Source organism: Saccopteryx leptura, chromosome 5 (assembly GCF_036850995.1).
Source record: "Saccopteryx leptura isolate mSacLep1 chromosome 5, mSacLep1_pri_phased_curated, whole genome shotgun sequence".
Taxonomy (NCBI): domain Eukaryota; kingdom Metazoa; phylum Chordata; class Mammalia; order Chiroptera; family Emballonuridae; genus Saccopteryx; species Saccopteryx leptura.
In genome coordinates this window covers 170,843,341-170,850,851 of record NC_089507.1, presented here as the reverse complement: position 1 = coordinate 170,850,851, position 7,511 = coordinate 170,843,341, and positions in this window count along the sequence as shown.

Here is a 7,511-nt window from a genome sequence, read left to right as displayed (position 1 = left end):
AGGGGGACTGACTGCACAGGATCCACCCAGGAGGGGGGGGACTGACTGCACAGGATCCACCCAGGAGGGGGGGACTGACTGCACAGGATCCACCCAGGAGGGGGGGGACTGACTGCACAGGATCCACCCAGGAGGGGGGGACTGACTGCACAGGATCCACCCAGGAGGGGGGGGACTGACTGCACAGGATCCAGCCGGGGGGGGGACTGACTGCACAGGATCCACCCAGGAGGGGGGGACTGACTGCACAGGATCCACCCAGGAGGGGGGGGGACTGACTGCACAGGATCCACCCAGGAGGGGGGGGACTGACTGCACAGGATCCAGCCAGGAGGGGGGGGGACTGACTGCACAGGATCCACCCAGGAGGGGGGGGACTGACTGCACAGGATCCAGCCGGGGGGGGGACTGACTGCACAGGATCCACCCAGGAGGGGGGGACTGACTGCACAGGATCCACCCAGGAGGGGGGGGGACTGACTGCACAGGATCCACCCAGGAGGGGGGGGACTGACTGCACAGGATCCACCCAGGAGGGGGGAGACTGACTGCACAGGATCCACCCAGGAGGGGGGGGGACTGACTGCACAGGATCCAGCGGGGGGGGGACTGACTACACAGGGATCCACCCAGGAGGGAGGGGGACTGACTGCACAGGATCCACCCAGGAGGGGGGGGACTGACTGCACAGGATCCACCCAGGAGGGGGGGACTGACTGCACAGGATCCACCCAGGAGGGGGGGGACTGACTGCACAGGATCCACCCAGGAGGGGGGGACTGACTGCACAGGATCCACCCAGGAGGGGGGGACTGACTGCACAGGATCCACCCAGGAGGGGGGGGACTGACTGCACAGGATCCACCCAGGAGGGGGGGACTGACTGCACAGGATCCAGCCAAGGGGGGGGGGACTGACTGCACAGGATCCAGCCAGGGCGGGTGGGGGTGGCCACCCCAGCATCCCATTTCCGCCAGATCCTGACTCAGACACTAACTTAGTTCCTGATTCCAGTACCCTGTGGGTGCTCAGTTTCAAGTAATGTAGCCAGCTGCCCTTGAAACCCATCCAGACGGTGGTCAGTTCCAGAGTCTGAACTGTATATTTTTTTCATGATATTGTTAAAAACAGTGAGGCAACATTAAAAAAGCCCTATAGCATATCTGGTGTTTGTGCTTTGGGGGAGCGCTATTGTGGGATGTGGGTGGATGGGGATGAGGGTGCAGAATTGGGGTCCCATGGCTGCCTGTGCCCCAGTGGCTCTCGGGGGCCTAGGTAGCTTCTCTCTCAGCCCCTTTGAGGCCCTTGCGGCCTGCAGGACTCTCCACCCTCTCTCTGCCTAGGCAGGCCTCAGGGGCTCTTAAACTGGTGTTCCAACTGCCACTTACCCATTGGGGGCCTCGGGCACTTCTTCAGTTGGCTGCTTTGTGTCTCATTCTCCTCACCTGTTAATGGGGATCTGACTGGTCCTGCAGGGCTGGGCTGCCCACAGTCTCTGACCTGGTGTCTGCATGCCTGTTATTAAACCGAGAGAGGCTGTGTTCTCAGCCTCAGGTGCCACCACGCATGGGGTCTGTCCCCACCAGGACACAGCAGGTGCCTTCTACTATTTGACCTGGAAAGTCAACGTACAGTTGATATGGTGTTCTTATTCAGCCTCGTGGCCCAGTGAGGTGGACTCTGGTGTCCCCATTTTACATGCTAGGAGCCACTTGGCTACTTCCTCCAAATCACCAGGTGAGAACCAGAACATTACTGACTGAAAATGCTTTCTCCTATCACTTGCCCCGAAGCTTCATTCCTTGGGAAACAGGTCAGGGGTGTGTCTGCCCTGGGTGGGGACCCAGTGGTGACTCCCCCAGCCCCTCTCCTGCCTCACCCCCTTCCCTCCCTGGTGCCCACATTCCCCTCTGCTGTGGCGTATCTGAGAAGGGAACCGCAGCCTGGGTGGCACTGCGCTGGCTGCTCGCTGACGCCCCTCGCACTCCCTCCTCTCCACGCAGGCCCAGTGTGGTGGACAGGTCCCGGAAACGCTGTCCCTTTCCCAGCACTGACAGAAATTTGGGCTGCATGTGTACTTTCTCTGGAAAACAAAAGCATAATTAAAATATCCCTCTGTCCCTAGACTGGCTCATTAGAGCTAATGAGGGACATGGCTGAGACTGGGGTTATACACAGATAGTATTGTGGACCCAAGGGCGGGACCAGGACCAGGCACACATCCCCAGCCCAGCAGGAGTGCCGGGGCCCTGGGGCCACACTCTAGCTCTAGGCAGCTGCAGGGGAATGCAGTGCTCAGTGAGGCCCAGGCAGGTGCAGAACAGCACCTGAGAAGGGGCTGTGCTTCCCAGACGGTGCAAACCGGACAACCTTTTCAGGTGTATGCAGTGTTCATATCCCTCGCTAGCTCCCCTGGCCTTCACAGCTTCCCAAAGTGCCCAACTTGCTACACACTCAGGCAGGAGCCTCCCTGGTACGGCCCCTCCCGTGCCTGCGCCATGATCACTGGTACACAAAGAATCTTTGAACCCCAATCCTGATTAAAGATGCAGGAAAGGAAAGTGAGGCGCAGAAACCAGGAGAGTCTGTCTGCTTCCCCTCTGCAGTCTTCTGCAGGCCCCGTGGCCTCCTGCCAGCAGCCAGATGGGAGACGGGAAAGAACATTTTGGGGAGAGGGGACGTATTTGCAGGCAGATGGATGGATGTTGGTGGTTTTGCCTCTAAACCTGTTGCTCTAACTCACTGAGCTGTTGTCCAAGGTGAGCCTCCCAGGAAGGGGACAGGAGGAGCCAAGGAGAGCTGCCTCCCCAGCAGGACTCCAACCCTGAAATGACATTTGGCATGTTAAAAAGCACCCCTCAAGGCTGCAGGGCTTGGCTGAATTTTGTTTTGTTTTTATGCCTTGCTTTATTCCAAAAAGGATCAAGGCAGCTCAAAATACCTAAATTACAATAGGCTAAAAATAGATCAGAGGGAAAACAAGGGTGGAACAAACATGCAGAGAACTAAGAGACTGGTACACAGAACTGTTACCAGGGTGGGCCTCCACAGTTCTCAAAGGTGGGCTGGGAATTGGGCTCTGAGCTTCCTATCTGTCAAAGCAAAAAGGGAAACCGAACTGTTATGAGACTCACAATGTCCACAGCATTGAAACAGTCCCAGAAGCAGCTCAGCTTTTTCTGACTCGGGCCTGAGAGAGATTCCCGTCAGATCTTTGGAGGCGGCAGGGCTGGGGTTCCAGACAACGTCCTCCACCACAGTCTCGTAGGAGATATTGATACATTCAAGCACAACCCAATAGGGCTGCTTTTCTGCTCAGTATGAATCAAAGGCTTGAGGCCAAGACACAGATCAATAAAACAACCCTCTGGAGGGCTAGGCCCAAGCCAACCAAGTCATTCACCCAAGGCACACAGTTTAGACTCTTCCAGAGCAGGATTTCTCAACCTCAGCAGTATCGATCCCTGGAGCCCGGCCATTCTGTGTTGGGAACAGGCACTGCAGAGGGCTGAGAGAATCCCTGACCTCACCACCTAGATTCCAGTGGCTTCCCCACAATCAGTCGTATCTCTCCAGCATGTGCTCGGGCCCTTGCCAAATATCCTGTTGACTGCTGCAAAAAATCACTGCTCTTACGGGAATGGTGAGATTTTCTTTCTTTCTTTCTTTCTTTCTTTCTTTCTTTCTTTCTTTCTTTCTTTCTTTCTTTCTTTCTTTCTTTCTTTCTTTCTTTCTTTCTTTCTTTCTTTCTTTCTTTCTTTCTTTCTTTCTTTCTTTCTTTCTTTCTTTCTTTCTTTCTTTCTTTCTTTCTTTCTTTCTTTCTTTCTTTCTTTCTTTCTTTCTTTCTTTCTTTCTTTCTTTCTTTCTTTCTTTCTTTCTTCTTTCTTTCTCTTTCCTTTTCCTTCCTTCCCTTTCTTTCCTTCCTTCCTTCCTTCCTTCCTTCCTTCCTTCCTTCCTTCCTTCCTTCCTTCCTTCTTTCCTCCCTCCCTCCCTCCTTCCCTCCCTCCCTCCCTCCCTTCCTTCCTTCACCAGAAGGGCCAATTCAAGACAAAAACGTTTCCAGGTCATGTGTTGTTGACTCAAAACAAAAAAGGGGAAAAAGGCTCATGAAATCCCATAGGAGAAAATTTATATACTTAAATTTTTTTTTTAAAGTGAAATGAGGGGACATAGATAGACTCCTGCATGTGCCCTGACAGGGATCCACCCGGCAACGCCCGCCTGGGACTCATGCTCAAATCAACAGAGCTATCTATCCTCAATGCCTTGGGCCGACACTCCAACCAATCCAGCCACTGGCTGCAACAGAAGAAGAGAGAGAGGAGATGGAAAGGGAGGGGAAGAAGCAGATGGTCACTTCTTATGTGTGCCCTGACCAGGGATCAAACCTGGGACGTCTGCACACTGGGCTGACACTCCATCCACCAAGCCAACCTGCCAGGGTTACACTTGAACCTTAAATTACCATAGTTCCCCATGTATAAGATGCACCCCTTTTCAAAAAATTTGGGGTCTAAAAACTGGGTGCGTCTTATACAGTGGTTGTAGTTTTTTACTTGCATTTTCTGCTTTTTCGTGCTTGTTTTTGCGCTCATTGTTGAAGACAGTGATTTGTCATCAGACACAGATGAGGACAAGCTAATGAATGGGAGTTTTAACAGTGATGAGGAGTTGTATGTATTTTATGATGAATAAAACTTGAGTTCAATAACTTTATGTAATACTTTTTTTTTTTCAAATTTTGGGCCCCAAAATTAAGGTGCATCTTATACATGAGACCGTCTTATACATGGGGAAATATGGTACCTACTTTCTGGAGAAAACTGACACTTCTTTTTAGCTAGTAACATTGTTCCTATGAGGATTTGAGAAATAACCACACAGAGGCCCTTTCTAATTTCTCATTCTGGGGTCAGAAGGAGGAATGGGTCGGGAAGGCGGCCCCGTCCATGATCTGCTCTCGGTGAATCTGGGGCAACAGGTGGGCCGTGCCATCTCCCAGTCGTCCTGCAAGATGATGCTGCCTCAATGTCATTTCTTACAGCCAGGGCTCCTCTCTGCCCCGAGCCGAGCCAGGGCTGACTGCAGAGAGACTGAAAACAGAAATCCACAGCACAGCTTTAATTATTCATCCGGTGTTTATTGAGCACCTACTCCGTGCCAAGCACAGACCAGACAAACACGGCCCCAGGGTGGCACTGTGACTTTTCATGGGTCCCTTCCTCCATAAACGTTGTTAGAATGATATTTTATGACCATGATGGTAAAAAAGATGAATGGGTTGATATAGATGAAAAGTTCTTCTTCAACCTAAAGGTTCATGTATTTTCTTCAGATTTTAAAGAAATGAAAATATTTTTGTGGGCCTAACCTGATAGAGAAGTCATATGATGGCAGCTTGGGCTAAGATGGGGGTGGGCAAGACAATAAATGGACACACTGCCTGCGGTGCTGAGGACTCTGGAGGAAATGACTGGTGGGTGTCAGCACAGGGAATGCCAGACTCTCCCTGTAGAGAGGTGATGGGGGCGGTGTCTCCCCGCCGAGAAAGTGGTGTTCAAACCAGATCAAGGAATGAGGAAGAACCTGTGAGGTGGTGAGCAGGAACCAGCATTTTTGGGGAATCGAGGACACCTCCAGCCTTGGCCCAAGCACCTGGGTGGTGGTGACATTCCTGAGTGGGCAAGACAGAGAAGGTGGCACCCAGTTCAAGGAAGTTAGAGTTTGAGCTCAGACATATGGAAGCCATTTCAAAATGAATGTCAAGGAGACAGGTGTCTATGAGATAGGTGCTATGGACAGAGTGTTTGTGTCCCCCCAAATTCACATATTGATGCCCTAACCCCCAATAAGATGGCCTCAGAAGGCAGGACTTGGAGCAGGAGATTAGAGTTGGATGAGGTCAAGAGGGTGGGTCCCCTGCTGGGATCAGTATCCTTGTAAGAAGAGGAAAAGAGACTAGAGGTCTCTCTCCACCCAGTACCAGTCCGTGGGCCATTTGGTACCGGTCCGCAGAGAAAAAATAAATAACTTCCATTATTTCCGTTTTATTTATAGTTAAGTCTGAACGGTGTTTTATTTTTAAAAAAATGACCAGATTCATCGTTACATCATCTAAGACTCACTCTTGATGCTTGTCTTGTAAGTTCGACAATTATATGTAAAAATAACACAGTTTTTACGCCAGTCGCATAATTTTATTTTGTGCATTTATCTGTCCCACCCTAAAGGCCGGTCCGTAAAAATATTTTCTGACATTAAACCGGTCCATGGCCCAAAAAAGGTTGGGGACCACTGCTCACAAGAAACTGAATCTGCCAGGATCTTGATCTCGGAGTTCAGGCTCCAGAACTGTGAGAAATCCATGTCTGCTGTTGGAGCCCTTGCTCTCTGGAGTTTCGCTGCAGCCGCCCCAGCTGACCAAGACCGTGGGCAGCTTCCCGCATGTCTGCACATCTAGATCGGAATTCATGGCCGAGATGGAATTCAGAGACAAGCCAAGAAATGAGACCAAAGGCAGCTTTATGGTTCTGATCAACACAGGAGAGAAGGTCAGGGCTGTGGGCCCTGCTGACTCTCCGCCCCCCGCCCCCCAGCCCTGGGGTGGGCATAGTTTATCCAGGCCGGGAACCATGAGGAGCTGCCCTCTGCTTGCCCGCCACAGCCACCAGACTTCGAACACAAAGTAGGCACAATTGACTCCCTGTCGATCGCCAAGGCCTGGAGGGTTTTTCCGTCTCTCCTCTGTCTCCCTCATGACCCAGGAATCATTTAGAGATAACAGACTGCAGGGCAGCCTGTGCTGATGAACATGAAGTTTTTCTTCCAGGCTCCATTGACCTCCAGGAAGATCAAATGTATGACCTTGCCCCTCAATCCATCCAAGTGAACAGCACCCCAGGCTGTGGCTGGAAGAATTGATCCATCACAGGATCCACCGGCCAGCTGGCTGTTCTGTGTTCTATAGAAACCTTCCTCTCTCTCGTCCAGGTGAGGCAAAGGGCACATCAGGAGGTACACAGACTGCCCAGTGGGACGCGGGGAAAGATATTAGAACTTTGCTAATGACTATGGTTTATCTTGACCGTCTACATTTTCCTATTTTACAAGGCACAGACTCCCTCGGGGATGCAGGGAATGGTTCTGTATCTTCCTTCTTGGGGCCGCTTCTGGATTCTGGTGTGTTCACAGCTGGAGCCCCTTCTCAGGCCTTTCCTTGGAGAGTGGCCCCAGGTTTGCAGCCAGAGGGCTCTTTCTAGAATGCAAATCAGACCCAAAGCTGAAAGGCGGACTCTCAGTGACTCCCAAGGCCTCAGGTTCGAGTTCCTGCCCCAGCCGGCTCCCAGCCCCTCGAGCCTCTCAGCAGTGGACTTGTCCAGTGCAGCCCTAGAGAACCAGAAGTGGCCTCCCCAGTGGACCATGCTGCTTCCGCTGGAAATCTGGTACCCTGCTGCCTGGACAATGCTCTACCTGTCAATGGATTTGTTTCATGTCTGTCCTGGAAACTCCTT